Here is an 11,362-nt window from a genome sequence, read left to right as displayed (position 1 = left end):
TTAACAGCAAAATGTTATGCAGTAGAACTTTTCCTTCATGAAACACTTCTGTGCTCCTTGTGCACAACGTTTCATTATTATTTTCACTTAACATTGTATGCATATGTCTTGAAGTTTATACATGACTCAGATTTTTCAATTTTAGTATTTTTGTATATACATCAATTGATATGGGATTAATTCTTGGATGTGTGATACATATATATCTTGAAATATATAGAGTATCTGTATTCCTGGTACATATAATATTGAATAAATCATTACTTACAAAGATTTCATGACTAATGTTAGCCATATATACTTTTCTGTTAATCAACATTCTAATGCATGTACTTAGTGGTAATAGAATGACAAATTGAGGTGAATAAACAAAATGTGGTGAATGCTAAAGATTGATCAATAGATAGGTTATATCAGCCTATTAGTTGGATAAAGGTCTGATATATTGCTCATGATATGTGTCCCAAATACTAATGTATCATTTTAATTTTACAGTTCTAAACATTAAATTACTTTCTCGATTTGGAAAGGCCATATACTGGGGTTGGATCTCCATTATGACCCTCTGCTTCATCACATGGGAGTGAGACACAGAAAATATCAGATAGTTCCAAAGTAGTTCCTAGGAGACATTTTCAAGTAATGTGCTTTTCACTGTTCTTCAGGCAATATTATCCTTGACATGAGTGGAGTTCAAGGGTATTAGTTTGTAAATTGAAACAGAAGTCATTACAGAGTCATTTAGGAGAAGTCTCATTTGAAAGAGGGGGAAAAAACTCATTAATCTGAGGAGTAACGCTCATATGCATGACTTCATACTGAATTGGCTTGTTTACAACACAAACATTGTCACTGCGAGAAAACCGAAGTAAATGCTGTGACACTAATGTGACATACAGGATCATTCCATAACACATTGTGCACATCTCTGCCATCAGCATTCAGCTTTTCTCCCTGTATCATTTAAAACAAATATGTAGTTAAAGCCTGATGCCTGCCAAGCAACTAGTGCAACCAACTCTTGAGACTGACTTCTCAAACCTTGGTAATAAGTATCTAGTGTTTCATTTGCCACTGTCAGTTGCATAACACAGTCTGAAATTGCAAGCAATTCCCTCTATCCCAAGCGATATTTATGCATATTGTGATGAGATTTCAAACATAATAGTTTGGGTTACTGACCAGGAAGACAGTGAAATAATAAAAATGAAAATTGAGAAGTGGTGTAGTTTCCGAGAATGGGCGTGACTTTGAATTCATACAAGAATAACAAACAACATAAACACAATCAGCAACAGAAAAGCATTTTTGTTTTGTTTCTTAACATTTTAATTTATATTTTTTGTCCCTGCAGTCTAAAATATTCAGGAGAGTGGACACTGTGTTGTTTCCTATGCTTTTTGTATCATATCCACATATATAAAGTTACCTTGCCTTACATTCTGGGCTACTGATCAGTCTGATCAACTAATACATTTATGAATAGGCAACATATTCTGACATAGCTTGTTTTTCTCACAGTCACCTCATACATAAGAAACCTGTGAGTATTCATTATACAGCTGATTTTCCCTTAATTATAGAATAAACCAAGGAACCCATCACCCATCAATGGAAAATAAAATTAAACTACCTGTCTTACTGCGAAGACAGTTATATAGACAGTAGACATTTATAAAAAAAACAATTCTCTCAAATTATGCATTTGTCTTTTTCCCTTCTTTAATTTGACAAATGCTAGCATTTCTTTGGCTTAGATTACAAACATGATCAGTGAATCAGTATTTATGTAACACAGGGGCAGACTGAATCATGTTGTGTGGCATTTACTTTGGTCCATAAAATCAGTAATTGCACACAGCTATCATGGGAAACAACATGTTGCCCTCATGGGGCAGAGTGCCAACTTTCTATATGAAATCAAAATCTGTTTGTGTGTCTTTTGCTAACTCCTTCAAGGTGTGCTGAAACAATGCTGTATTAAAATTGTGACTACAGATGTTTTCAGACAAATTACAGTAGAGTTAATAAATAATATTATTATTTTACAATAGAGGATGCAGTCCAGCTTCATACAAGCAGAAAACTTGCTCCAGTAAAAGTAAAAAGTCTTCCATTCAAACAGTACTTGAGTAAAAGTAAAAAAAAGTAGCTACTTTCAAGAGTACTCAAGTACCAAAAGTAAAAGTAAATTGTGATTTTAGTAATAAAGTGAATGTGCTTGTGTTTGTGTGTGAGCCTTATGAAGAGGCACGCAAGAGATTCATTTAATGTTTTAATCCAACATTTAATTTTCCATAAATTATCAAGATATTTTATTTTTATGGTTCCTCAATTGTATCTTGAAGAAAAAAATTATCTTGAAGTAAATAATCTGGAAATTACTTTCATTTGTATTCAATATTAACAAAGGGTAGCATTGGGAGATTTATATAATAGCCTATTTTGAGTTTTCTTAGCAAACGCACTGTTCACACACACAGAGACACAAATGTATAATAAAACACACAACAAAATAAACAATATAAAATATGTACCCCTGCAGTGATCACATTTGTTATAATGTAATTTATTGCACTGTGGTGCAGGAGACTGGGTTTGAATCTCAAAACTCCCCAGGATGTTACTATATATATATATATATATATATATATATATATATATACACACTCACCTAAAGGATTATTAGGAACACCATACTAATACTGTGTTTGACCCCCTTTCGCCTTCAGAACTGCCTTAATTCTACGTGGCATTGATTCAACAAGGTGCTGAAAGCATTCTTTAGAAATGTTGGCCCATATTGATAGGATAGCATCTTGCAGTTGATGGAGATTTGTGGGATGCACATCCAGGGCACGAAGCTCCCGTTCCACCACATCCCAAAGATGCTCTATTGGGTTGAGATCTGGTGACTGTGGGGGCCAGTTTAGTACAGTGAACTCATTGTCATGTTCAAGAAACCAATTTGAAATGATTGGACCTTGGTGCATTATCCTGCTGGAAGTAGCCATCAGAGGATGGGTACATGGTGGTCATAAAGGGATGGACATGGTCAGAAACAATGCTCAGGTAGGCCGTGGCATTTAAACGATGCCCAATTGGCACTAAGGGGCCTAAAGTGTGCCAAGAAAACATCCCCCACACCATTACACCACCACCACCAGCCTGCACAGTGGTAACAAGGCATGATGGATCCATGTTCTCATTCTGTTTACGCCAAATTCTGACTCTACCATCTGAATGTCTCAACAGAAATCGAGACTCATCAGACCAGGCAACATTTTTCCAGTCTTCAACTGTCCAATTTTGGTGAGCTTGTGCAAATTGTAGCCTCTTTTTCCTATTTGTAGTGGAGATGAGTGGTACCCGGTGGGGTCTTCTGCTGTTGTAGCCCATCCGCCTCAAGGTTGTACGTGTTGTGGCTTCACAAATGCTTTGCTGCATACCTCGGTTGTAACGAGTGGTTATTTCAGTCAAAGTTGCTCTTCTATCAGCTTGAATCAGTCGGCCCATTCTCCTCTGACCTCTAGCATCAACAAGGCATTTTCGCCCACAGGACTGCCGCATACTGGATGTTTTTCCCTTTTCACATCATTCTTTGTAAACCCTAGAAATGGTTGTGCGTGAAAATCCCAGTAACTGAGCAGACTGTGAAATACTCAGACCGGCCCGTCTGGCACCAACAACCATGCCACGCTCAAAATTGCTTAAATCACCTTTCTTTCAAATTCAGACATTCAGTTTGGAGTTCAGGAGATTGTCTTGACCAGGACCACACCCCTAAATGCATTGAAGCAACTGCCATGTGATTGGTTGGTTAGATAATTGCATTAATGAGAAATTGAACTGGTGTTCCTAATAATCCTTTAGGTGAGTGTATATATATATATATATATATATATATATATATATATATATATATATATATATATATAACTTAAAAGCATCTGTCTTCACTTTCATGAGGTGCTGGGCCAAATAAGACAAAAATATATAATTAAAAACTCATTTTGTACCTGCACTCTCACTTACTAGATAATTAGACAGGACTCTTGTATTACAAAAGTTTCATTTTATTGAATAACAACACCTTTCGACACTACTGTGTCTTCATCTGGGCTATAAATACCTAATAAGTGAGAGTGTGGCTACAAAATCATTTTTTCATTATAATTATAAAATTTGATGTAGTCCTTATGTAGCCTTTATGGTTCTGTAGGCCCAGTCAGTACCAAAGGACGACACTGCAGACCAGAAGAGTTGTTTTTCCTTATCTGGTTTTTATTATTATTTCTTTTCTTTGCGTGTTTTGAAGCATCTGGTAAAAATATACCAAAAAATAATAATTAGGCAACTTCCAGCTGGGGCATGTTTTCTCCTCCAGCAAGAACAGCAATGCTTCTGCTGAAGACCAGAAGTTGCATCAGAAAACCGTCGGTTACCCTTTGTACCCACAAGAGGTCGCCCAAAACCTTTTCTTTAATAACAAAAGATTTACAATAGAAAACAAAATGCAAATACTGGACTAATTTTGGTGAAACTCGCATTTTAATGAATGTAATTTTTACCTCTGTTACACTTAGGCATGCCATCTTAAAATCATTCGTGCAAACACCACCATGGACATGATTTTGGGACCTTTTCTCGTATACAATAGTACTTCACACGCAGTGAGCGCCTGCGCCGCTGTTCCGCTGCGCCATTACTAACGGCGCACAGTCTTTCCGTGCAGCTGCGCGGTGACGCTTTTTTCCCGTTGTGGTCAAACTATTGACGGCAAACCTAAATGGTCAAATTGACCCGCCTTTCTACCGTGTGAAGACCGATCAAAATACGTCTTTTCCCCAAACGGTAGACCGTGTGAGTGACGTGAGCGATGAGTAACAGTAGCGCAGTGGTCTGTGGAAATGTGTGCCGTGAAAAGTACATTATTTTGATCATAAATGTAGTGGAGTAAAAGTAAAAGTAGCCACCAATAACACATACTCGAAAAACGTACTTCAGTACAGAAACGAAGTATTTGTACTTCGTTACTTTACACCCCTGATAATAGGTAAATACGCAACAATGTATACGTAGAGATGCCTGAGTGTAACAACGGAATATTGATAATCTGGGGGAATATATTGATTTTGCTTTATTGTTTCAATTAGAACAGTGCAGTCCTATCGCTGTCTGGTTGTTCTGTGACCTTAATAAACAAAGGAAACAATATGCCAAAAATGAAGAAGCACTTTGGAAACCTCGCAACACTTACAAGCTCATAGAAATCTGAACCATAATTGTGACTGGAGATTAAATATACTTTGCATTTGGGAATTGATTTATTACTACGTCAGGGGATACCTGTCTGAAAAAAAAAGTATACTCTCAAAGGCTTTTATGCCTGTGAAATTGAAATTCAATCAATACTATATTGCAAACTCCATCGGGGGAGCAGTCACCTGATATTAATGTGGTGGATCTAAAACTGCTGAGAATATTTTAATATAATAATAATAATAATAATAATAATAATAATAATACAACGTGCTTTTGTGCATCTCTCCTAATTACTAACTGAATATTCAAAATTGAATAATAACAAGGCATTTAATTGAATTACCTGGAGAAGTAGAAAAGTGGTGTAGATTGATATATATCACAGACGCCTGACCCATATGACATATGCGGGGGGGGGGGCACTTTGAATTTAGAAGGAGCATACTATACCCCCCTCAAAAAAAAAAAAAACACAGACTTATTACATTTATTATTATCCATTACAATTTTCAAAATGTGCATATGCGAAATGTAGTCAGGTCAGGTGCAAATTTCCAATTTCCAAATGATCATTTTACCCCCACACGCTTCCCCCTTAGTATTGGTTTGACCCAGGCGATGAACGTGGTGTGCCGAGGTACTGTGTGCATTTAAACGCATTTTTCTTCAAATTCAATTCTTCATACATTTTAATTTATAGTATTGTACTAAATGGCAAGGCTAAGATTCACATAAATGTAAGGATTTTTCTATTCTGTCAAAAAGTCAGCCCTACTCTACTGTCATTTGTTTTAAGACGGTTGTTGTGTGTATATATTCGTACGTGTGTGTGTTTGTATTTAAGCGCAAACAGTCAAATGATCGCCATTATCTTACATACATACATCTGCTGCTCCGACCAGGTGAGTGATGTCTGCCATTTGCGGCATTTAACGTGAGTTTGGGACTGAGGAGGATTAAAACATAAGAACATAAGAAAGTGTCCAAACGAGAGGAGGCCATTCGCCCCATCGTGCGCATTTGGTGTCCATTAATAACTCAGTGATCAAGGATCCTATCCAGTCTGTTTTTAAATGTTCACAAATTGTCTCTTCAGCCACTTTGCTGGGGAGTTTGTTCAGATTGTGACGACTCTCTGTGTGAAGAAGTGTCTCCTGTTCTCTGCCTTGAATGCCTTGAAGCCCAATTTCCATTTGTGTCCCCGGGTGCGTGTGTCCCTGCTGATCTGGAAAAGCTCCTCTGGTTTGATGTGGTCGATGCCCTTCATGATTTTGAAGACTTGGATCAAGTCCCCACGTAGTCTCCTCTGTTCCAGGGTGAAAAGGTTCAGTTCCTCAGTCTCTCAGTAGGACATTCCCTTCAGACCTGGAATGAGTCTGGTTGCTCTCCTCTGAACTGCCTCTAGAGCAGCGATATCTTTCTTGAAGTGTGGAGCCCAGAACTGTCCACAGTATCCAGATGAGCTCTAACTAGTGCATTGTACAGTCTGAACATCACTGCCCTTGTTCTCAATTCTACACTTTTGACAATATACCCTAACATTGTGTTTGCCTTTTTTATTGCTTCCCCACATTGTTTGGATGGAGAAAGTGAGGAGTCCACATAGACTCCTAGGTCTTTCTCATGCGTTACTTCATCTAGTTCTATTCCTCCCATAGTGTAATTATAGTGGACATTTTTGTTACCTGCATGTAATACCTTGCACTTGTCCACATTGAATTTCATCTGCCAGGTGTCGGCCCACAACTGAATATTATCCAAGTCCCTTTGAACAGCCTGTGCTGCCAAGATTGTATCTGTTGAGCCGCCTATTTTAGTATCATCTGCAAATTTGACAAGTTTGCTAACTATCCCAGAGATTAGAAACAGCAAAGGCCCTAGTACTGATCCCTGTGGAACTCCACTAACAACCTCACTCCAGTTAGAAGCGACTCCTCTAATCGACACCCTCTGTTTCCTAGACATCAACCTGTTCATAATCCATCTACTTACATTACCCTGAATGCCTACAGCTTCCAATTTGAGGATCAGTCTTTGGTGTGGAACCTAATCAAAAGCTTTCTGCCACTACATACTTATGATTTAAGTCTATGATTTAATGTATACAGTGGTATAGGGAAGTAGTGTACTGGTTAAAAAAAACATGATACAATGTGTCAAGTGTTCAACTTAACATGTTTTCATATTCTTAAACAGCCAAAGGAACTAGGACTAGGCATTGAACAGCAGGTTACCATGTCTATGCAGGCAGAGGAGCTGCAGGTAGGAGCAATGAGAGAAGGGATTTTCACAGCACAATATAATCTATAAAGGACAGTTATCCCTGCTTTTTTAAGGACCCCCCAAAATATGTCAAATTAGGATAAACAAAAGTCAGATCAATACCTTAACAGAGTCTGCAACCATCTTCCAACTTCACCACATTGATCATATTCCCCCCAAAAATATTAAATTAAACTTAAATGTTAAATTGTAATAGGCTGGTCAGTGCTTTTATTTTTTTTAATCAAATAAAGCTTACAGTTGGTTGCAATAAAAGTATGAAGCCTAACAGATTTTGTTTTTTAGCCTGCCCCCAGCATCTGCTTTATGTTACTTCCCTGACCTGGTGTTAAATATTATTAAAAAACATCCCCTCCCTGTGCCTCAATGGCATGACACCACGGTCACGATCCACTGCATACACATATAAATATTTAAACAAACATAGGATATGATTTGGATAGACCAAAAATGCCCCTTAGATTGAGGATTATGTGCAGTGTTGTATCTGAGCTTGTAAAAAGGAGAAACTCAATTCTGTTACAGGGGGTCAAGAACAGCGAGTCCAAGGGCACATTTCTGTCAACACACACGCCTCATGCTTCAGAAGACTCATAATCACATAATAATTACATAAGCAAACTAGTGGATATTAAAATTATGAAATAATTATTGTTTATTTTCAGATGTAATCTAAGTTTGGCAGTAAACATTTTATCAGCATTATTAACAACAGGAACTCTATGGGGAGGGTGTGTTTTATTATTTCCTTGAGTTTTATTTATTTATTAGATTTAAGAAACAGAATAGTTTTATCAAGGAATGCAGGTAAAAAAGTATTTAATAAAAAAAATGGAATGCTAAATGCTAAAAAAATGCTAAATTATAACAATTGAATGTAAGGAGTAAACTATTATTATTGGAAACCTTTTGGAAACTCTTGTAGTATATAATGAAAAACAATGAAATATACAGCTGGGTGGATTTTATTTAATTGGAGAAGAATATTAGGATTTAACTTTGCTAATGTAATTTATTAGAAACTATAAATTAGGATAAGAATATCAATAGTTTGCATAATCATTGTTTATTTTAAAAAGTTATTTTTCTTTCTTTCTTTCTTGCTTATTATTTTAAAAAATTCCCAACACAATAATGTATACAACACATACACTAGACAATATTTTGGTATTGTTTCTTTATAACTTGATCAGAGCGTTGTTGACACCTCACACAGTGACAGGTTGTGTATAAATACAATCTGTTATGATTAAGGATTGTCAATTGTCATTTCACATGTGGCTTTAAAAGATGTGTGAAATAACATCCTGCGGCTGGATGAGAAAACACATACGGTTAACCACAACTCAGGCATAAATTATATTCTTTGTCATAAACCACAGGCTGTACAGTGGAGTAAAGCATCTGTGAGCTCGGAGAAAGATGGCAAATATGAATCATAAAAAGGCTATATTTGAAATACAGGGAAAAGTAATTACTTTGGACACTATGAAGAGATGAGTAAATACAATGTGTAGTCATTGTGTACATTTCATGGATAAATATGTTTTTATATCTTGTACGACAGCAATACTTGTCCCTAACTTTTAAATACAACTGAAAACACAACTTGTTCTGCTTAAAAGGAAGGAATTAGATGTGCTTGTTTTAATCCATGCCTTGTGGAAATAATTAGCTGTTAACCTGATGGATTATTGCTTTATAATTTTGAAAATGCATATTGATAGAGGGGAGTCCTTTACACTTCATAATAATAACGTTAAATACAAATTTAAAATGCACACCTTTATGAAAAAGAATCCTAAAGAATCTGTGAAAAGTGTGATTGAAAACAGTCTGGAGCTAGATGGCGCTGGAAGGCTTTTTCAATATGTTGCATGAGGTTCACTGGAAATACAAAGCTAGCGATGCGGATAATAGAAGTGTTGTGGTGACAGATTCCAGGTTCATTGCAGTTGCTGTCTGCTTTGAAGCCATCAGACGTCCTGCAGCTCTGATCTCCCAAATGGGAAAGCATGACATTGCATTACAATTCCCAAGTCAAATATGCGGTTGGCAAAGTTTATATCAGGGAAAATCATGTTCAAAACACCAATCTAGTTTTTATGAAAAATAACAGCAAGAAAAACATTTTCAGAAAAAGTCAGCATATAGGAAATGAAAATTTCAAACAGGAAATAAAAATCCTCTTCAAAATTTAAGCAATGGACTGTGTCCAAAAACAAGATTTTTCATCTCAGGATACAGGATACACATTTAGACAAAATCAGACCATTTGTATCCATTTGTGGAGGATTGTGAACTGCAGCCTTTAAAGATCACACTAAAACTGAAAGCAATATGTTTGACAGAACCCCAGTGAAGTCACAGAGTGTAATGATGTTCCAAGGGCATTTGAAATAATAACCAAAGAAGAGGACCCCTTTGATGAACCTGAAGAACTGTTTTCACAGTGTCAAAAAGAACAGGAGGGTAGGTCTCTATTTCAAACTCTTTCTTGTGAAAGTGCTTCTGCTGGACAAAGATGTCACATTCTTTTCATCAAGATGTCTGATAATTTACTACCATTAACCACAGTATAGGCTGCACTGTATCACATCTTATACTTTGATACCTCCTATTTTGTTTGCTATGTGCCTTGGGTACATTGTAAAAAATAATTACAAATAACATAGAAAAAAAAATATTCTAGATTAATCCTAACTTCAGAAATAACCTCTTTTTGTCAATTGATATCTTCCAATTGTAAGAACTATAATATGTAAAAGCTAGCACAAATTATACATTTGTTATAAGATACATACAGTTCAATTAGGTAAGTTTTGATCTATGTAATCGATACTCTTATATTGCTCTTATAGTACAGTGTATTAAATGCAACATTTTAGTTCTTAAAGGTGTGGGAACTCAGTGCCACCTAGTGACTATGAGAGAGCAGTTACTTCTCTATCAGTGTTGTAGTTCAGTCCCATGGAAGTTATACTGGTAAAAACTGTTGTATACAGCATAGTTATTCTTGGCATAACTCTTTAGTATTCAATACTAAAGCACAGAACTCAGACCAATTGTGAACTTTGGCTGGGATTAAATGAAAATGTTGGCCCACCTGCTAACTGCAATTATAACAACATGTACATCAAGAATGACTTACACAAGGAGATGCATGCTGGTAGACATAATTACTTGCGTGAATGAAAACGTTATTTCTGACCAACCTAACAAGTAAAAAATGTCCTTACAATTGTTATATTTCTTCATTTACAGATAACAGTTATAAATGTATGAGTTTTGAAGAACTGGAGAAAGCAAAGGATGATTTTGATGAAGAGGATCAGCGACTGATAGAATTGTTCAGGTTTCAATGAGCTCAATAGGTCCTTTTTGGACCATCTGAGATATGATTTCATTTATTTCCACAGACACTTTGATTTGATGCATGGTACTTCAGAGGGAATACTATTTTCTATTTCAATAATCTGTTTGGTATTACATAATCAGGAAGATCACTTCAGAATTTATTCTGTGCTACCAATTAAGTTTACTACCAATTTATATTCTATGTGGGATTCTGTTGTTACTTTGCTATGGTTCTATTGCCAAACACTAGTGCTGGATGACACTCAACCAATTGACAATGTAATTTGAGAATATGCTTGTTTATTTTGGTGGGGATTTAATTTCTCTCTTTGAATGTATTGAATTCTGTATGACCATGCGGAAATAAATGATCAAATTTGTTACATAATAATTAACAGTAATACGTTTTGTTTATTTCCGTTAACCAGACAAAGATGTATTACTGAGTGGAAATCTA

This window comes from Amia ocellicauda, chromosome 13 (genome assembly GCF_036373705.1).
Source record: "Amia ocellicauda isolate fAmiCal2 chromosome 13, fAmiCal2.hap1, whole genome shotgun sequence".
NCBI classification, from domain to species: domain Eukaryota; kingdom Metazoa; phylum Chordata; class Actinopteri; order Amiiformes; family Amiidae; genus Amia; species Amia ocellicauda.
This window is presented reverse-complemented; position numbering follows the sequence as displayed.